General features: G+C 33.4%; 1 protein-coding gene and 1 long non-coding RNA gene across 4 annotated transcripts in view; one reads left to right on the top strand and one right to left on the bottom strand.

Annotated features, from left to right (window-relative positions):
* The window catches only part of sif (still life), a 283,631-nt gene that overhangs the window by 162,918 nt on the left and 97,859 nt on the right, over positions 1 to 22,854 (bottom strand). The gene's annotated exons all lie outside the window — the stretch shown is intronic.
* LOC135832459 (uncharacterized) overlaps positions 1 to 22,854 on the top strand; it is a 224,574-nt gene that overhangs the window by 171,015 nt on the left and 30,705 nt on the right. Inside the window, exon 4 of the long non-coding RNA XR_010556317.1 lies at positions 21,551 to 21,602. This is a non-coding gene — a long non-coding RNA (uncharacterized LOC135832459). The remainder of the gene's footprint in view (positions 1 to 21,550; positions 21,603 to 22,854) is intronic.

Raw genomic sequence — 22,854 nt, 5'->3', positions numbered from 1 at the left:
TTTATTCGGATCGTAATTTTATCCCAGCAATGTTCGTAGACGTACATATCCACATGCATGTTTCTTGATAATGAGATTGCTTCTGTACACTTTCTGATACGTATGAAATCCATGTTCGTAGATGTATGGGTGAATAATTGTGTTAGGTATTAAGAGTAAAATGTGATTTTCAATTTGATGTGTTTTGGTGAAAGTTCAATTCATTGGATAGGTAATAACTAAACTTCTCACAAGTTCGCTGAAATTGGATTTAATTACCGAGGTATTTTTGGTAAAGAACAAGCAAATGCATTATTTTTAAGTTCATTGCTAAATGAAGTTCAATCAACCCCGAAAACGATAGGTACGTAAACATAAGCATATCTGCTTATAAGTATAAATACACGCATCAAAATTCAATAGCAATAATCGAATAAAGAAGTATAAATTTTGAGTAAATAGCACGAGGTACATCATTACATGTATCTCTTAAAACAAAAAAATCACACGATCTCCCTTCTTTTCTCTCTTACCATCGTATCAACGAAATTTAGAACTTTACAACTTTACTATATAGGTACCTAGGTAGACGTATTTACTCGTTTGAAACGAACATTCGGTAAAACTACGTACAACTCGATATTTTTACGTGAGGAAAAAAACTCGAAACTGTGAGACGTTTTAATTCATCACATTATCGCGTACCTACCTAGTATAGTTTCGTTTTTGCCTGCGCCGATTCGGCGAAGTTTTTAAAATTAAAAACGTGTTAGTTTTCGTTGAGCCAACAACGTAAAAAGTTCCGCAAATACCGGAAATTTTTTTACGCCTTGAATTGAAACATAGTAGGTACCTATTCAGCATTTGTAAATTGCGAAAGTCTATGAAAGAAACTCCTTGCAAAGTGTACGATTCTTTGAAGTTGGAGAACATGTTGCAATTAAATAAAAGAACATTCTCGCTACGGAGATAAATGTGGTCGAGATCAAACGATTGTTGAAATTTTACGCAAACCTTGTTCGTTCGGTGATGTTTTTTACCTCCTCGAAAGCTTGAAAATTTTCATCGTGGTCTAGACTGACTCGTACATAAAATGAAACTTGTTTCGTGACTAAATTTATTATACGCGAGATTACAGAACACTGCGTGTTACAATTTGTATCCTATATCTACGTAGTAGTTACGTACCTAGGTATTTAATAATTAATGCGGAAACTGTAGCTTTTAAAAATGTTCTGCGGCTGTATCATTTGATTTGCTCGATCGCCTCTAAAAGAATTTTCCTCTCGCGAGTTTTTTTTTTTTTTTTTTTTTTTAACGTATGTACGTTTATAATGTAGCTCGCATCGCAATAATTTCGACTACTCGAGTCGAATTTCTAATTACATTCGCGCTCGAATATTTTTCCACGTTTATGTTTGGCCATTGGCGCGAACACAGTAGAACGATGTTGAAAATACTCTTTTATTGTGTAAAACCGAGTGGTTAGAGTGAATAAAAATTCATTAAGAGAAATCGTTTTGTTTATCCTTCTCTCTCTCTCTCTTTCTGTCTTTTTCGCCGACAAAATAAGTAAATCAACTAGACGGTTTGCAGTCGCTTCCACGTCGCTGCTAAATCACACCCAAATCCACTGCCTATTTTATAGTTACGAGGCAAAAGAATAAATAAAAATTTAACGTCTAAAAGTTTAAAGTAAATCCAAGATTTGTACCTTCTATTTTACATAATTTACAAAAAGAATTTAAAAACGAGCTAAATTAGCGACGAAAAAAGTTGAAAATATTTTTTCAAATTTCCATTAAATACCTTAAACTATACAGCGAGAAGAAATGATCCTTTAAAAATTCAAACGAAAATCGCGAAGAAAAAAAAAGAAACTGAAAACTCGAAATTAAAAATTTCCATTTAAAATTTCCTTTCAAGATAACCTCGCTATCGCGCTGGGGTTTCAGTTTTGAATATAAAATACAGCATCTACGAATACCGTGAAAAGTTGTTAAAGATGTCGGCTGTGTTTGCGAATCAATGAAGCAATTATTACGTCGAGCTTGTACCATTCCATAAAATGATCGTTTATAAATTTATGTAGGTACCTACCTACATATTTGTATAATCTTTTAATTAGGTTTTCCATCATGCTTACGAGAGTTTTACGTCTATGCAGAAAAAAAATAATTTAAAAAAATGCATACTTGAAAATTCTCTTTTTTGGAGAAATCTGCCATCATCTTCCTCATTTTTTCGAGTATTTTCAAATTATTTGAATGTGTCTAAATCATCGAGTACAAAAATTTAAATTGTCGAAAGAATTTTGTTTTTCCTGTTGAAGGAGGGAAGCTGGTCGAAATCCGACGTTGTAGTATCCGTCAACATTTTTGCTGATTTTTTATTAAGTACACAAATTTTCACTTGAAATTTTCCTGATTCTGTAGAGAGTTTTATCTGCAATTTGTTGTACGAAAATGTTGCTCGCCTTGTGGGTGATTTTCCAAGAACTCCCCCCCCCATTTTGTTGAAAAAATTCGACGCCAATTTTTCGAGAAAAATAACACTTAGACGCAATTGGGTCTACTCAGTTCGAACAAGTTGGATGATTACTCGAGATCCGAGCATAATAATTTCAAGGCATATCTTCTCGTCGGATAAGGATTAAAATACGCGATGCTGTAGGTACCTACTACGAGTACATACATAAAACTAAAAGCGAATTGAAATTTCGAACATTGGGTAGAGTTTCGAGGACGCTGGCGGCATATTTAAAAATTTAAATTCCTTAACAGCAAACTACGCTTTCATCTAATGCGGCCAACGTCATATCTCGGGTCTTTTGTTGAGAAAAGCTTTCCAGGGTTCTTATTTTTTATTCATGTTTATAATTAGTACTGTGAATTGATAATTCTATACCTATACATCGAAGAAGTTAATCTTATCACATTATTCACATTGAAAAATTAATTTCCACCGTAATTCTACAAGAATGGAATCATTTTGTCCAAAATAAAATACACTTGGCTGAGTGAAAAATATTTCCTTACAAACATACATGTTGTAAAAATGAATTTTTCAAAACAAAATTATTCCACGACTCTCCGCGAGGGGGTTTTTGTTACTTAGTATTGAAAATCTTCTTAGAATTGATCAGTAATACGTACATTGAAATGTATACGAATGAACCTAAGTAATTCTATGTTTAGTGGCTTTATGCATCCATAGAGAATCTTGTAAGTTACATTCGTAATGATTTCAACAACATGAATGATGTGTCGAGCATGAATAAACCAAAAAAAAGAGAAAAAAAACAATGTTACCTGAGACGCAGCTATTTTTGTTAAACATTTTTTCCACTCACCTGAAACAAAATAAACAGATGAAAATTATTTAAAATATGTTTTCATTCAATTTATACGGTAAGTATGAGTTGGTACATAATTTGAAAATACAAAAATGTAAGCTTAAAAATTCTTAAATTACGCCTTGGAGCACAAAACACTGTTTTGAACTAAATTTTGATGGAACTGAACGAAATTCTCGTAAAATTTTTCGAATAAATTTGCAACGAAGGTCTTTTCCTACGTAGTATCTTGAAAAACGTCATCTTTTTCGATGACCTTTTATAAATTGGCCTAAATTTTTTTCTCTTCCTGTCTGCTTTGATAAATATTCGAATAGCAAGAATCGGAATTTCAAAAAGAAAATTCATCTTTTCCTTTCGAACGAACGGCGCGTTATTTTTTGACGTCGAAGAGAAAAAAAGTTTGCCTAATTTAAATCGACGGGAGTTTTATTTCATGCTGATTACGTTGTATATTTGTTTTACAATCCCCTTGGCGAAAGTTGAATTGAATCAAATTAAGAGGAAAATTCATAAAATGTGTTTCAAAATGTAGGCTATCAATCGAATTGAATTTGGTTTGCAAAAATAATACTACGAAAAAAACTTTGAACTGATTTTTAAACTCGAGACCTCGTTTTGGTTCATTTTTTGACGAAAATTAAACAGGAAACTTTCGTACAGTTTTGTCGTTTTAACGTTTTGCGAAGGGAAAGGATGTTTTTTTATTTCATTTTTTGTTGTTGTTTTTTAAGGCACTCAAATATCACGAGTAATGTATTCGTGGTTTTACCACATCACCAAATATGTGACTTGAATATTATACTCGTATGTATACGTACGTTACGTTGACTTGATGCGCGGAGTATTTAAAAAAAATGAAAAAATTTCCATATTATGCGTGAAAAAAATTCATCTAACAACATGAAAGTGGTATAATTTTTATTTTGGTGCGGTTACGAGATGACCGTTTTGAAAACACACTCAATAAGGAGGGGAAAAACACTGAGATAAAACTCTTCACTTAACATAATAACTTTTTAAAATTTTTAATTTATTCGTCCGATTTCGAGGAGACAAATGTGAAAAATGTAGGAATATTTTATAAAATTTATTACGTTTTGTTTCGGTGCTGGCGAATTATACGAAATTACAGACACGTCGAGAAAGAGCGAGAGGGAAAGTGAGAGAGGAAGAAAGCAAAAAAAAAACACAGCAGAAAGAATTATTACCACCATGTGTTGAATACTAACTCGAGTGAAAATTCTCGATAAGTATAAAATTTCAAGGTATATGTTTGAAGATTGTTCAAGGACAATTGTTCTTTGCCTGCTTTGCAGAATGAAACAAAGAGTAACAGGCGCAATGGTTTGCATAAAACTAAAGGCGGTTATGATCGTAATAGTCGCAAGCTGCGCTAAATATGCGAAACGTAAAGTTTTATAAAGACATTTTTGACTTTTCCATATCACCTTTTTGTAATAGGCTGAATTTTAAATTAGCGTATTTTGCAGCCGAACTCGTGTCACGTACACGTCTTACTTGAAAATGTATCATAAACAGCGGAGCAAGAGGAGAGAAAGCTTCCACGAAAACTTCTATGTGTAAAAGTTTTTGCCCTCTGCTTGCAGTGTTGAAATATCGAACCCTCATGCGAAAAGTTGTATGGGTTTTTGCGGTGGCGTTTGAATTTTAACTAGTTTGTGTGATTTTTGTACGAGCATAGGAAGTACGTATACGTCGCGGAGTACTTATTTAATGAATTGTTTACAAGCAAGAAGCTCCTTATATGCGCCAAACTACACAACACTACAACATAAGTATTAGAGTTGGAGCTTTATTCGCGTTTCGGAGCCGAGTTTGATTGTCGTAATTGTACCTTATTCATACGTGAAAAATATCATACTCGTAAGTACATATGAACTTATATGAAAGTTTGTTGCAAAGACATTGATAAATACAGGGTGATTCGAAACAGATCTACGTACACCCTTGAAAAAGAAGTACTCGTACTTGAAGATTGCTACTGCAGACTTAAGAGTTGGGGGGGGGCAGAAGGATTTCAGAAGAAAAATCTCAGTAAGTATAGGTACATATAAAAAAAAAAACAAATGGGAAATATGAAGGTAATTTGTCTTTAAGAGGTTTTTTCATTCCATTATTATTATCATTAGGTATTTTTTTTTTTTTTTTTTTTTTTAGTTTGACAGATCATATTTCTCGTAAAAATTTGTCATGGAATTTTTTTTGAAAGACAAATTAAGATTTCTCAAATCAATAATCATCTTTCTATTCTCACATCCACTGAAAAAAGTTTCAAATTGAAAAAAAAAACATATAACAGTGGGCTTTATTATCCGGGAATTTTTGGTTTTCTCCATTTTTAAAGGTTCAAGAAAACTTTTATGCAATGCAGCATGTTTTTGTTTAAGCCGAATGTCTATTTTTGACGGATTCCTGCAGTAATTTCCAGAGATGCATAAAAATGAAGATATGGAACTTCTTGAGCGGTTCTAAAAATAATATGAAAAATTCTACAAAAATGACCGGTCATATTTAAAACAGCTCGTCTTCCCTTCCTACATAATAATAATTATGTAGAAATGCAAATGTGAAAATGAATTTTAAAATCTCCGTCAAAAACTTCTATAATGGATTAAGTTACTTATTGGAATATTTTTTTTTTTTCATTTCTTGAAAATGCTGCAGTGACATCTAAATTTTGATACTCTGAGCTGACAGCAGCAGGAATCGAACAGTACTTGAAAAGCTCAAATTTCAACCTTGCCTTTTTAAAATCATCTACGAACAATGAAAAATTGGATTCTGCGGCATACTTCAAGTACCTACTATTCTTCCATGCCCAGCAATTTTTCAACTGAAAGATTCACTGATCCGGTGTTTGTTAGTACTCGTACGAGTAATATGATGTGATATGCACTCACGTTGGAGAAGTAATTTTGATTGAACGTTCAATTTTTTACCTTAAGAGTGCTGAGAAAAGCTGTTAAAAAAAGGGAAGGACTGACTATGTATCGAGTGTTTTTTATTAAACAAATACGACCTACCCATAGTTGAATTAAATCGTTCGCGAGTAATTACATATTAAGCGTAGGTACATCAATATGTAGTTATAGGTACTTTCATCGTCGAATTATTCTGCCGGATATAATAAGTATCGATAGTGTTTCAATAATTGACGCTTATTTCAGAACCACTGCGTGATATTTTATAGTCATACACGATGATATTGCTTTCACGTCAAGATACTTGGAACATTACACATCTCTATCAGTTAACCTTCCAATTCACTAAACATATAAAGTATTCTCGTAACATATTGAAAATTCGACATTAACTCAGATCAACGTCGCGCTGCAACTGCGTCGCTCATACGGTTGTCTACGTACTCGTATACCTTTACCCCATCACAGTAAAAATGGCAAACAAAATCGAATAAGTTGAGAGAGAAAAACGCCTGCATAAAAGATTAGAATTAATCTACGTGTTACGCGTTAGTTTCAATTTTTTTTCAACTCTTGAAGTTCTACACATCGCGAAACAGCGTCACATCGTGTTGAAGAGAGAATTTTACAATAGAAAAATAATATTCTCTCTCGCTCTTTGCGCATTTAAATACATCACATTCGCATCTAAATTATATATAGAGAGAAACGTATGACTGCGAAAACATTTCCAAACACAAATACGTTCCAAACAAATTTTCCTTTTTCCATTAAAAAGGAATGTATTCTTTCAAAATGCATTATTGGGTTTAGTTTGCGTTGAAAAGGCTTTGCTAGCAACCCTCATCGGTTTTAAAGTTTTGTCCGAAAAAGGTCAATCCTATCTTTTTCTTTTCATAAGAAGCTTATGCTATGTTTACCTCTTATTTCTCTTCTTTTAATACCAAAGTATGTATAGAAAGTAACTTCTTTTATTTTCTATTTAAATGGTTACTTAGACAGGTTTCAGCCTTTCAAATTTCCACTTTCGACGAGCAAAATTATTTTTCGTGTTACTTTTTTATTCTCTCTCATTTTACAAGTTTTTTTTTTTTAGCTCATCTTCACGTTGATGAAGCTTCAATCGCATTACACAAATTGTATCAAGTCTAGGTACCTAACCTACCTACTTACTCGAATATCTGTTTTACTTTAAAGTATAAACGCAACTTTACCTCGAGTATTCCGCAAAATCGTACAACTTATCTCATTATTCTGAAGATATCAGATGATAAGTAAATAAAATTTCACATTTGGCCAACAGCTGATCTAGCGTTTTTGTTAGAACTTTACGTTACAAATAAACTAAGTATTTTATCGAGGTTCCTTTATCGCTATAAACATTATTTACTGCATTTTCCCTTCGCTATCAGTTTGAAAAAAAAAACACAACAAACAAATTACTTCGTTTTTTGTTTAAGTGACCTGTACTTATTGGTTGTTTTTATCCTGAAAATTTGCATCATCGAGTAAAATAGGTACCTATTTTCAATTTAAAAGGTTTTCTAGCTGAGTAGGTACAGCTCGCTGTGAATAGATTACAAAATGGAAAACAAATGTTTATTGTTTATTGACGGATTTCATGGAGCAAGCCAGGTTTTGAGATGAGAGGGCAGCCTTTCATTTTTTAGAAAAGTGACTTCGAGTTGGAATGCTTTAATGAGGTAGGCATCAGGTTTAAACGACAATAGGTAATTGCATTACGCACTTGACGAGTCAGATTATTTGAAAAATCATCAAGTTTCATCGCGTTTAAATCAAGAACTGGCCAAGTAGGGAAGGGAGAGGTATAAAATAATAATCTAAAATCCATTTTTTTGGTCATTTTGTAATTTGGGGTCATTTTTTCAATATCTATACATAGGTGGTTCATTAAATTTGAAATTCAGGCAAAAATTCATTTCAAGTTTTTCTCCTTGAATGCCGTTTGGCGTTTCTATTTTTAGAATGAGTAATCTGTTCATCTCTATTTCCTTTTTTTTTCACTGTGTGAATTGTGGAATTTAAAAAAAATACTTTGAGTCGTTGTCGTCGAGTCGCTTATCCATTTTGGCAATTTCAGGTGAAAGTGGTGAGGAAGGAAAAATACATGAAAAGAAAGATTTTTTCAATTAATAATAAATTATTCTGTACAAATTTCTCTCCTTTCTCTCTCTTTTTTATACCAACAACAGCCAAAATCGGTGTCATTCCCAATGTGCCACATTGGCGGTTATCAGTAGAACCACCCGGGGGGGGGGGGGCTGTGTGCACAAACTCAATCATGAATTTTCGATGCGAAATGACCGTGAATATTCCAAAACGTGTAATCCGAATGTCGAAAGTAAAAGAAAACTCATATAATTAGGGGTTCCCAAACATATCTTGGTTTTGACGAATATAGAAACAGATGGAAAGTACAACTACCTTGCCTGTATCAGATTGTTATTACTTAGTAGAATAATATGCATAATCACTCATAAGTACTAGGTAAAGACTTCATACGATTTTACGATACTTAAACTGTACATTATCTTATCATCTTTCCTACGCATGTAGCTATGTACTACGTAATACGTATGTACATATTTTGTCAAAATTTGGTGAAATCACAACGTATAATCAATATGTGTGTTTTTTTTTTTTTTTCATTATCATTATCTACTAAACTTATCATTATCGTACCACGACAATGGAGTCATGATAAATTATTCGTTCTCGCAAAGGCAAAAATTGTATCATTTTTAATAATAACAAGTTTAGGATTTTTCTTCGATTTTAAGCCAAAAACAAGGAACACTTTCGAAAGAATTTTCAAACATGAATAATACGTACATACATTCAAAAAAAATGATAAGTTGAGAAATATGAGCGAAAAGTTGTACTTTATTCAACAGTAGTATTTTAGAAACCCCTGTAAGCGCTAACATCCAAACGGACATTCCGATACACCTTTTAAAATATTCGCGGTCATTTTGCATCAGACATTCAGATACCGTTTTTAGCCCATATGGTTCTACTGATAACCACTAGTGGTACATTGGGAATGACATCGATTTCGCATCGGACATTCAGATACAGTGTTTACCAATTGTGGTTCTATTGTATTGTACTGATTGGTACGTTCGGTTATGCGGCCACCAAAAATGTGGTAAATAAAATAGAGAGCTGAAAAAATGAGCTCACCCCAAGTCATTGAGAGACTTTCGATATTAATTTAATTTTATACCTATCTATGATAGGAAGAGGAACTATAGGTTGGTATTTCCGCTTTGTTCTACAAAGGACAAATTTTTTAGTTGGAATTTTTGACAGAATGATTTAGTTATGGAATGAAATTACGTCGATGAGGAAAGGGACGACGACGGGGTTACAAAAAGAACAAGAGAAAAATGCGCCAAGAATTTTTATTAATGGAAAACAACAAACATTATTTCGAAAGGATTTTTGTTTTATAGATGGCATTATTTTTAGCGCGTCCAATTTACGGTTAAAAATACAAGAAATCGTTTACTCTGAATGGCGTTATTTTTTTACGTTTGAAAAGACTACGGCCGATATTTCACATTTATATAAATCAATTTTCTCGACGAAAATAATACGCCAAAGAGAGAGGAAAAAATTTTACATTACTTTTGCGGATTATAAAGTCCGACATCAGCGTTCAACTTCGCCCCTCTTTTCAACTCGACGAAAGATGGCTGAATTCGATTTGACGTCAGTGTGTCCTATTTAATTGTATGTCCGTTTTTAACGACATCGTTTAACGCTCGTCGAATAAAAGTTGACAATTTATTTTTACAAACCTTGATGAGTCTTCGTAGCGGTCTTTTCCCCCCTCTCTTATGCCCATGGTCGGATCTTCAAACAGGCGGCGATTTTAGTTTGATTAAATTTATCCAGCCGGGTACTTCGTATAAAAGCTTATATCACACGAGAGCGTTCTGTTTTGATTTCAGATTCGGTTTTACCAATCTCATTACTACTTTGGTAATTCTAACTGATTAATGAACATAAACCGTAATACGCCCTGGCTAAATTATTCCCCTAGTCAAAAAGCCATTTAAACTAATCTCATAAATGAAAAGCTAATCACTTTGGTAACTGCCAGTCGTGTTGGTATGGTAAACATTTAATCAGTCAACCTTGATAATGTGTTTGAAATTTCGATGATATTGCCTACAATATGAGGATTATACCATATCCTGTTAATATTGCACGCAATAACCGATTTTCTACCTTGTTATACCCGATAATACGACAATATTTTTCGTGCCAAGGCCCTCAGTGGTGCAGAATGTAGGCTACGTTACCCCCAACAGTTCCCACTAACGACACGACCCGTGGAATACTCGGTAATTGGCAATGAATCCAAATTGAACTCAAATCAGTACCTACATTTTTGGTTATCGTGTGTGTCGTTAAAGTATCTACACATTTCCTGATCCTTCATTACCTATAAATATGATCCTTCACAGGGTGGTAAATTTGTAAAAAGTCCAAAATTCGGACGTTAGTTACCTATTTACTTTCTAAATCAGCGGATTTTAATTTTTGTTGCAAATGTGATAACGTCCAGCTCATTAAAATCGAGAAATTGCACTGCACCGCGTTCCAACAACTTCTATCATCATTCAAATTCTAAACAACTTGAACAAAAAATCAGCTACTCTTTTCCTCTTAAGTACTTACCTACTCACTCGGTCGGCAAAACCTTTCCATCACACTTTTTACGATTATCTCTTCGACGTAATTTAGTTTTTCCACCTTACAAATTATGCTGTTATGACAAACGAAGAATGGAAGTTCGTAGCTGCAATGGACGGATGTACACGATGAGACCAATATGGCGCTGGCTGGCGCTTTTATAAATGTAAGTCACAACACGTAAACCCTTTTAATCTAAATCCTCATCACGTTTCAGCTAATTTTCTTACATCCGATTTTCGTACAATCCTTAGTCCCCTCGCCAATATGCTTCCACATCCGTAACGTTTTGCTCTACTTTTTTTTTCGCTTCTCTCCTGTGCGCCATGCCGCCGTCGTTTTATCAGTTCATCTATTGTTCGCGGTGGTAAAAAGTTTCGAGAATTTTAATAAGGATCATCGCTATCTTTTTCTTATTGCTTCTCGCACGTTTCACAACAACCTACCTACAACTCAATCGAAACGATGTACTCGATGATTTATGGTATTTTTATCGCACCCGACGATAAATAAGTTTTTATTTGTTATTTAAGCAGCTCTAAATCTTATAACCGAGCGCAATAATCGAGTGATTTTGTTCTCTCTTCCTCTTACTTTGTAGGTACGAATCGAGCTTTTTTCAAAATTAACTACGAGCGATACCTTCAAAAATGTTTCTCTATAAGGTAATTCGGCAATCTTCATTATGTTGGTACGTACGAGTACGGAAAATAGTGACAATAAATAAATACAAAATCGCGTTATAGGTACCTTCCGGGTTTTACTTTAATTGAGTGAAATCTATGGACATATGGTGCTTCTACATATTTGTAAGCTCGACTCGACCTTCGGTACTTTTGTATAAAAGAGGAATGTACTTGTACGAGTCCAAGACCCATACACATAGATTCCGAACTCGCTGTAATTTATGACCGTTGACAGCAAAAAGGCCAATAAAAAAGAAATAAAGTTTTCCCATTGTTGAAGCATTATGTGAGAAAAATCGACTGAATGGCATATAATCACTCTTATAAACCTACGTGAAGAAAAGGTACTTAAAATTTACGAGGTTATCAGGGTCAAATGCTTCAAAAATCAAGAAACTTGCGATATATGGACGTGGGACTTTGTCTTCGCAATGTATTTAAAGAGGTTGGTAACTTATATAATATCTCAGTATCTCACTTCAATTTTGTAGTCTAACATATATTTCTGCTTATGTAGCAGAGTACCTCATGTCTCTCTTGTAAGATTCGAATGGCCAAGTTTATGAGAAAAAAATTATCAACTAGAGAACCTTTACAACTCGTCAACATCGATTAAGCTGAAATTTGGCTCACTAAAAAAGCGTGTCACTCAAACCTTAGAACTAAATTTTCAGCTGCCGAAGTTGATTTTTCGATTTTTGACGATTTTTTTGAAAATTGTGAAAATAGCCTGTAGGTGTAGGAGGTATATTAGTAATAATAATATGCAGTTATTAATTTTCTACAAAAATAAGAAACATGGAGATAATATTCTGAAAGTTTATATCCTAAAGTCGATCTCCCGAATTGATTGCCACCATTTTCCAGCCGATTTGGTGCCTCCAGCAAAAATTGACTTTTCTCCAGCAGCTTCAAGTTGCTCCAGAAGGTGCTGTAATCAACTTCGCCAACTGAAAATGTATTCCTGTCGTAAGTTTGACACTTGATTATTTAAGGAGGGTGAATCGCTCATCCGAAGTCACAAATTGAAAAGCGTAGTTTTTTACAAGTTGAAAGATCTCAATTATAAAAAGATCCAAACTCGTCAATTTTTGCAACATATCACTCGAAACGTTGTCTACCCCTTAGAGTCGCCTTCTCCCTCCCCCCTCAACCGATTTCCATAATTTTTGGGCCGGTCTAAAGCCTCCAGCAAAAGTTGGTTTTTCTCCAGAAATTTCAAATCGCTCCAGAAAGCGTTGTACTCAACTTCGGCAGCTGAAATTTTAATCCTGTCATGAGCTCGACACTTCGAATCGATCAAGGTGGGTGAATCACAAATCCGAGGTGATAAGTTAAAAAAAGTATTTTTTAAGAGTTGGAAAATCTCAAAAACTACCAAAATCGTCAATTTTGCAACAGGTTTTTCAAAATTTCTGCCAGCCGCTGAAGTTGACCAATAGGTAACCCCTACAACCATGGCATGACTCAAGGGCACATTCTTATAGTAGGTATCAAAAAAAAATAAAATAAAAAAAATGAATGTCGTGTGAATAGATATGGCCATCGATTTTGGAGTATGGGGTCAACATCAGGTGGTAAACAAGGTTTTGAGTAAATCATTGCGAAAACTCTGACAATTTTTGAACATGTTTTCTTTGCTAATATTCTGCATTCATTATGTCAAAATATTGAAAAATATTCCCAGAACTGGGAAAATATTTTCGAAACGCACTGTTTTGGTCAATATTATACCTACCAATTTCAAAAAGCCAAAAACTTGAAAATTCTGTTTGATTTTTTGAAATTCGCAATCACGACCAAAAAATTGACACTACTGTGTTCCGAAATATTTCTCTGGTATCAGAAATGATACTTATCTTTTAATATCTTGGCATAATTAATGCAAAGTAAGTATGAAGGAATAATTTTCAAAGCACAAATTTATCCAAAAATGAGCGATTTGCAAATTTTCAACTACTCAGTAACACCCTGAAATTGGTCTTGGATTTTGACAGCAATCGCATAGATCGACGCAGAATCTCAAATACTTTCATTCGGGATGGGGCCATTTTTTCCAAAACAGATTGGGCAAAGGCTAGAACGAAAAAACACGATTTTTTTGGAAATGCTTCCTCTTTGAGGGCCCATATCTCTCATCCAGGGGTAGGTACCTCGGGAGCTAAAAAAATTTCTGAGTAACTTTCAACTCAAATGAAGGTCTGTATTGAATTTGGTCAAAATCTATCGATTTTTTTTCTTGATCCATCCTAATTTACGTATATACCTAGATACATACGACATAGGTACAAGTATGAGGTAAGTACGCAATTGTTTGATGAATTTCGACAATATTAGTGACAACCTATCGTGAGTAATAATGAATCCAAAAAGCCTCAAAATTATCTGGAATTATACTTTCTACAAACGTGTTTGATAAACGCATAAAGAGAATGCTTTCGATCAGTTGTTAGAATTACAATATTTAGTACCTACCATCCGTCGAGCTCTGGGTAGAAATAAGGTATACAAAAATTCATTCGATTCCCCTAAGGCGAACGTGATTGGAAAAATATCGTAATTTATTTTATTTCACGTTGAATTAGCGAGATCGCCCCTATATCTAAGTCGATTAAAAGCTTAGATTCGTAATTTCCTCAATTAATGGGAAAATAATTACAATTTCAAGCGTATATGCCGGCTAAAGCATCAAATTATCAAAACAGTAATTAACGGATTGTTTGCTTATTTTCAGTTTATAACAAATTATGCTTCGGTCCTTTTATGCCCGAAGCGACCATGTTACATGTTTGCAGTAATAAATAATCGTATTTACCCAATGCATTGCAGATACCAACGCGTTTAAAAGCCATCTGTATTCCAAAATTACGTACTCGTATTTTTATAAAAATATCTAAACCATAAAAAAAAATGAAGTTCGCCATCCTAAATAAATACGAAGCAGATAAAAAAAACAACAGAACTTTGATCCCGTGAGTTTAATGCATACACGTATCACTTGCCTTAGATCTCATGAGGTTAGGTTTTGGTTTTTCTATGCATATAATGAAATGAACGACGTGTCGCTATCGTTGATTTTAAATAAGCTCTCATTAGATTTCAATTAAGGCTCGTAAAATTTCATTGCTTCTCATATTACTTACTTAAATGTTGAGAAACAAACATAAATTTATACGGCTAATTACTATAGGTTTTACTTATACGTGGAAGTGCGCTGTGTAATTAAGTTAGTTACAATGTGGATGTTTTGGTGATGGTATCTCGTAGATATGAAGTACGTCGCTACTCGCTACGCACGTCTTCATACATATACGGATATGTAACCGGGTAATTTGATATTCTACGAGTAAAGAAACGTCGAGGCAAGTTTTAATTTCTCCATGATAATGTAATGTTAGGGTCATATTTTAGTTTACGATGGGCGATCATTGATACCGCGAAAGTATTCCTATCTTTTCTCCGCAATATCGTGTCGTAGATGAATTTAGAACTGTTTATAACCCGTAAAAAAAATTCGACGAGAAAAACTTTTTTAGGTTTTTTTATCGTTATGAAAGAAAAAGATTTTTGAGTAGAAAAACAAATGAGTCTATCTCGTGAAAAATTCGAATCCAAATAACTTTTATACTTGGAGAAATACAAATAAAATATAAAAAAAAGAAAGAAATCAAGCCAGTCACATGCAACGTTCCCAAAAGAGCTGTCGTTTTTTGAAACGCAAAAAAAAACAGCAATCGTTTTCTTAATAACGGTACTTATATATAAGACGTGTTTGTAAACATTTTTTTTATTCGTCGAAAAAATAAAATACTTGGAGAAGTTGTGTACTCGAGTAAAAGTAAGTATTGCTATTTCGTCACGAAATCTTTGACGAATATTTTGTAAAACGTGGTAATCGCTGTTATTTAAGGAATAGATTTCTTATTCGTAAGATCACGTATATCTCTTCTCTGGTTTTGTGTGATGAAGTCGTTCACTCGCGACACAAACCGCTCCATCTTGGAAATTCCGTTGTCTAATTTATTCGTAACTATTCAAATTTGAGCGATGATTTTGGGGAAAAAAATCATAGAGATGAATGTGTTTGTAAAAAAATTGGAACAATGTACAAATAACATTCCTTGCGAAGAAAAAACTATTAGGAAGATGATATTTTTTTTCTGCACGAAATTTCCAATACATATTTCTGCTCTTCATTCCTCTCCATCGCGAATTGTGTTCTAATTTACTTTAGTACGTTGGGTTTGTAGCTGGATTAAATAAATACTGCCGGGATACCGAGATACCCTTTCACTAGAATTCAAATATGTACTTACGTCGTAAATTTTTGAAAGTGGAAGAAGTATATAATTTTTCGAAAATTTCGGGCCTCGAAAAGGTATGGTAAAAATCTCTATTGTAGGTACATTTTTTCTTCTTTTTTTTGGGCGGAATTGGCCGACAATCCAAAATTTTGGGACCTTTAGACCTCTGTGAGACTCTTTACTGTGGTGGGCTACCTAGAAAGACGGATAGAATCATTTCTTGCCACAATGGAGAACAGATTTATTAAAAATTGCATTCTTCTGTATCTGTACCCACATTATCGATTTATTTTGAAGTAACATTCTGTTTTACAACACGATTAATATAAATACTATTTTCATTCTATAATTTTGTTCTATTTTGTGAATAATGCACATTAATGCTTCAGAAAATATAACTCAGTGATTTAGAAATTTTCGTGTAGCGCTGGTCAAGACGAGTAAAACGATACCCACGTTGAATTTGTATATTATTTTAAAATATTTTTAGGGTAGGTATTCGAATATTTGGGCAATATTTCACTCCAAATCAAACTTGTGGGAATGTTATACACTATACCTGCTGAGAACTACGTAGGTACCTATTAATGAAAATTTTTGGAAATTTCTTCAAGCAAGGTACACATTACACAAATATTAATTTTTACCCCCGCTATTAAGAACATTAAAAAATTGAAAAAAATATATATCCGTTTAGACCGAAATTTCCACCGAATTTAATTTTTTCATTTCACCGAACGTAATTTGACCAAAATCTTCTCTTTCAAAACGTTTTCTATTATTTTTCTGACCATTGTGAAAATTCACTCGCCTTGGTTTCAACTCACGTTGCGTCACGGTTTGCTACTTCGCTCAGGTGAGCATTTTGCGAGAAAAGTGGCAATTTCGTTGTAAGACCCTTTTGCACGGTTAATTTACAAAGATAAATGTTGAAAGTTGCTAGTATAAGGCTGTATTACGTTATTTGGTCTTCTTTGAAGGCGCGAAAAGGATAAATTGCCTCTTTCATAAGGAAAGCTAACGCAGATTTTGAGTTAGCTGTTTGCTAAAACGAAGAAAAATGAAATAATGCGGTATTTCAAATCGCTCGACATTTTGCACAATGCTCGTTGTATAGTCGTATACGTATATAGGCCTACCTACCTTAACGATTGGATGATTTACAAGCTAAACATGCTGATATGCGGATTTCTACGTTGAAATATATTATTTCGATTGAGAAAAACTTGCGAAAAATATCAATACAACAATGTGTGGCGAAGTATCGGGTTAAAATAATCTAACGTGCGTACTGAAAAATGTATTATACGTTTGTTATTCGTGTCACATACGTTTAACCCGATAAAAAAAAATACCAAATTTTGTAAAAAAAAAAATAGGTATATATATTTTTTCTTATTTTATCGTGTCTTTACAGAAAATTACCCAATAAATGGTACACGAAAAGTGGCTCAGATATATCTACTAGTTTATTGCGAATATAACAGTTTGTCTTTCGTGCTATAGAAAAAAATGTATAATGTACTAAAAATATCGGGTATTGAAAGTGATTGGTTGTATACGATGAAGGGAAAAAATGAAATTAAAGCGGAAATTCTTGCTTTTTTTTATCGATAATTTTAAACCGTAGGCTAAAAATTTACCAGGAATTTGGAACAGGAAACCCGTTATGGTTTCCTTCTCTTGAGAAGTTTCACTTTATAAAAATGGCGTAATTTAAAATCACGCTGGTCTGGTAAAAAAAAAAAAAAAAGATCACCTTGGTATGGTACAAAGCGATGATATTTTTAATATTTTTACGAGCTCCCTAACGCGTAGTTATTTCATTCCGCACGCATAAACGAATAAAAAATTTTTGTAAAATATTACAAATCCGCGTTTACAAAGGTTTTATAATGAAAATCAAAATGAACCGAAGTATTTCGACGATTTGTTGCACGTTTGAAAAGAAAAATATCCGCGAACAGGAACAGTTCTTTAGCCTAAAAATACCTGACGTTATCTAACACCATTAAAGAAGGAACTACGAGAAGATGGGAAAAAAAAGGTACCGAAATTACGAAAGAATAGAAGATAGAAAGAGATGAAGGGGCAAAAGGTGCGGAACGAATACCGAATGAAACTTTTAATTATCATGTAATTAAACGTTACGGTAATTTTTATTTCTTATCAGGAAAAAAGTTAGCGTTTTTATTTTTAAATGTTTAAATTAATGTTTTAAAATGATTATTTCAGACGCAATTAAATTTCTAAGGGAATTTTACTCTCGAGCAGAAAAAAAAAACACTATTACGTAACTAGAACATAGTGCATAAGTGACTCAAACCTAATCGCAGTGATAATGAATAATAAGTGGGGACCTAATAAAAACATTAATCGAATCAATTTTCAGAATTCCCCTTCCCTCCATAGGATGCGGTTTTAAAATTGATTTTCAGAATTCACATTGCCTCCAAAGTAGGTATGCGCAACATTTCAAATTATTTTCAGGATGCGCATTCTTTCCAAATTATGGCATTTTGAATAATTATTAGGGTGGTCCTTATTATTTACATAGTCGAAAATTTTTTTTGCAATTTTTTCGATTCCTCCCCCCAAAGTTGTTCCCTTATATGAGAAAATAAATCCCTGAAAATTTTAGTCGGATCGGATAATATTAACCCATGCCGCAGAGCATCTGAAATTTTAGAACTGGCAGACCGCGTAGCAGTTGTAGTTTCCACGAGAGCTACGTGGCGTTGTTCGTGTTTCCCCCGACACGCATATTCCATAGCCCTGTATTCGGCTGGCTGCAGTAAAAAAAAATTTTTCGACAAAGAGGTCTCCTTTGGCACCCAAAGAAAGATTCTGGAGTATAATCGGCATTGGAAAATATTTTGAGGTGATTGAGGAACAATTTCTAAAAAATGCTCAAAATTGACATGAAAAAATTCCAACAATTTTTGATTTTGATATTGTAATACCAAAAAAAGGATACCAAACGATGTCAAAATAAATTCCAAACCGGTGTTACCAATTTTGGATTGCTCACCTCTTACAGCTATTACTTATATCGTGTCAATAATATTTTGTTCATTATAAAAAATGTTAAAGGGACATAGCCTTTTGGAATGATTTTGACATGTATCACCCCTGTGAGCTATCAAAGGAGCAATCCTAAAAACTACGGTTAATTATGTTTTTTAAAAACAATTAAAGTTTAGTAATAATAAGTTAATAATTTTTAAATTAAATTTTAACAAAGAAAAATTTTTTTAATATACCTATAGGAAAGTATTTCAATTTTTATATTAATTTTTTTTTTAATAAAAGAAATTATTGGTAACACTGGTTTGGGGTTTATTTTGACATAGTTTGATATCCTTTTTTGGTATTACATTTTCAAAATAAAAAATTGTTGGAATTTCCCCATGTTGATTTTGAGCATTTTTTAGAAATTATTCCTCAATCACCTCAAAATATTTTCCGATGCCAATTATACTCCAGAATCATTATTTGGGTGCCAAAGAAGACCTTTTTGTTGAAAAAAATTTTTTCACTGCATCCAGCCGAATACAGGACTATGGAATATGCGTGTCGGGGAAAACACGAACAACGCCGCGCAGCTCTCGTGGAAAATACAACGGCTACGCGGTCTGCCAGTTCTAAAATTTCAGATGCTCTGCGGCACGGGTTAATATTATCCGATCCGACTAAAATTTTCAGGGATTTATTTTCTCATATAAGGGAACAACTTTGGGGGGAGGAATCAAAAAAATTCAAAAATGCGAAAATAAGGACCACCCTAATAATTATATTTTCAAAACTCTCACTGTTTTGTTTTTAAGAGTGTGTATATATAGGTATCTTCTAAATTACAAAATTTCAGATCAATTTCTGCGTTTGCATTTCCTCTAAATTGTTTTTTTAGCGTTTGCATCCAATCTCCATAATTTAGCGTTACTTCTGAATTATGACTTATGAGACTTACGTACCTAATATCGATTTTCAGAATTCCACATTGTCTTCAAATTATGAAATTTTTAATCGAGTAATTTTTAGAACTCTCATTGCCTCTAAAATATTACAAATAACGCGCGGAAATTAAATGAAAACCTATTTATTCCCTCCGTCTGAATGATTCTCATATTCTTTCGCTGTCCTATACGTATGACAAACAGTTGAATGGTTTAAGAGAATATTCAGATAAATTATGTGTACTTCTCTCAAACTGAGATCAATAGTGCGCTACTCACACTAAAAAGGTGTAGGTTCCTGAAGAAAGAAAACATGGTAAGAAAAATGATTAATAAAACGTAACGTAGGTAGTTGAGACTTGTTATATGTTAATTCGTTTGACATTAACGTTTTACAACGAATATAGATTAAGTCTCGTTGAATTTGAATTTTCAGTCTTAATTTACTTACCTACCTACCCAGCTAGCTAGCTGTAGCGTTTTCATATTGAATTATTTCACCGTTTTAATTATTCTTATGTTACTTTTAGTTTCATCTTTTACGGCGCGAACTGATGACAATGTAGTAAAATCGTATTATTTTAGCACTTGAAATTCGTTCGTTGCTTTTTAACACGCCAATTCATCTAGAACTTATATATTTTATAAAAGACTTCGGTGAAATATTAAGGAGGCGTTAAGTAGAAAACCGTAGGTAAAAGTACGAGAACGAGAGAGAGAGATGGAAAGCTTTTAAAATACATTAAACACGCAAAACATGAATATAGTATGTAGGATGTAGAGTATAGACGTATAGTCGGTACTATGAGGGGGCCTTAGAGAAGAAATTCGATCAAATGGAAAATTATCTACGGATGGTTGGCGTGACTATTTAACGTAAAAAGGCTCTGCCCTGCGTCAGTCTCGTACGACGAATATTTTGGTTGTCGCGTTTCTCGCACCGTCGTCGTACGCGTCGCCACCGTCGCGTTAAATAGCAATTTAAACGACATCGATGGAGTTGACAGTCGACAAGAGGAAGGGAAAAAGCGAGCCTTTTACACACTCTGTGCGTATAAAACTATCCAAGTTTATTAGAAACACTGCTAGAGGAAGCGAAAAGACAGATATATCCCTGAGGAATGCTCACACATAGTACGTACTACGTACTACACAGTACACACATTCCGATCGCATATTGTAAAAAACCTTCAAAGCGATGTTGTTGAATAAGCTTTGAGCAGTGGGGACTTGATTTATATTTTTTTGGTACAGTTTGCGATAGCAAAACCGCAACCTCTAAACTTAATACTATAGCCGATCTAAATTATAGTTATCACAAACGCAATTTTTACCTTCATGTTCGTGTATTCTAAACATTACACATGTATTTCGCAACCCCTCGTCTTGCCCCGCTTACCCGACTATCACACCAGCTCACCCGATTTGTACCGACGTTTTTCCCAGTAGCTACCTAATTTGTTACCTTTGTGAATGCCAATGGTAATAGAGGGATTTTGCCAAATGGAATTTTATACGTTTTATAGCGATGAATTATGATGGCTTTTCGATTGAAGTAGGTACATATTTTTATTTATGATTTTTTTCTTCTTTTTTCTAGTTTTATCGAATGGAAATTGCTGATTCCCCTATAGTTTCGAATGGTTCGAAAAGTAAGTTGAAAAATTACATTTTATCTACCTACCTGTTTTAGTATTTTAGTTTTTACAATTTATAAATTATAGTTTTTCTAAAAAAAAAAAAAAAAAAAAAAAAAAAAAGAGGGAAAGAAAAAAGGTATTTAGAGCAAATTAATCCTGTCTATTTTTCGAGATGAAAAAATAATATTAGATTCATTTCTCGCGTGTCTTTTTTTGAAAATTTCTCATTTATGACAACCGTGAACTAAGATTGTGAGTATTTTTTCAGAACAGAATAGGTATAGATCACGATTTTATTCAAGAAGTTTGTTGGAAACAAAATAATTTGAAGATTTATTCTTGTTCTAGTCCTTAAAATAAAAAATTGTGGGACATTTTTTCGGGCTTCCAATGTTTGAGAATCTATCTCCTTTTCTTGAAAAAATTATTCATTCCAATCTCTGTGACTATACCTCTTCTGACCACTTCCTCGTAAAGAAATCCCTTGAACACACGAACTGCGCATCAAATGCGCATGTGTTAATAAAATTGCATAACCTGTTTGCCGTAAATATTACTACCCAACAGTTGATCATATTATTTAGCTTCAATTGGACGCAACCTTATTTTTATGATTTGAAAAATAAGCGAATAGATTTAGAGTACTTAGGCTATTTATTCTCAAATTTTCTATAAATCAAAGCCTAAAACTAGATTAATTTTTAGTAACTTGGTTACATTTTTCATCATTGGTTACTGAAACTCATCAATTTCACTAAAAAGTATTAGGTATAGCATGTACCTACTACCTACATTGTAAGTAACGTTTGCGTTATTTGTTTTCAAAGTTTTGTCGAGAAATTTGAAGCAAAATTTTGAAAAGAAGTACAAAATTGGAAAATAACACCAAAAAGAATGAAAAATTTTCGGAAATTTCCGGATGAAATTTTCTCAATCGGATCACAAAATTTCAGCTTACTCACTAAAAAAGTCATCGTGTGTCATTAACGAATTAAAATTTAAAAAAATTATCTGCTTCAACTGTTCAAAGTGTAGCATTATTCCACGAAACCGCCAAAATTTCCATAACAAACATGACAATTTTTAAACGCCCAAAGAGCTTCGTTTGAACTACGATGCGAGCAGCAATAATTACTTTTTTTTTATTTTCGATTAAATTCACAGCGGTTGGGTGTTTTTTTTTCACCTTGCGACAACTTTTTTAATCAGTTAAATCTCTGATATAGGTATGTTAGACCCGTTGTAGCGTTAATTTCAATTTTTT

The sequence above is a fragment of the Planococcus citri genome, chromosome 1 (genome assembly GCF_950023065.1).
Source record: "Planococcus citri chromosome 1, ihPlaCitr1.1, whole genome shotgun sequence".
Classification (NCBI taxonomy): Eukaryota; Metazoa; Arthropoda; class Insecta; order Hemiptera; family Pseudococcidae; genus Planococcus; species Planococcus citri.
Note: the sequence above shows the minus strand (reverse complement) of the source record. Positions and strands in the feature narration are given on the sequence as shown.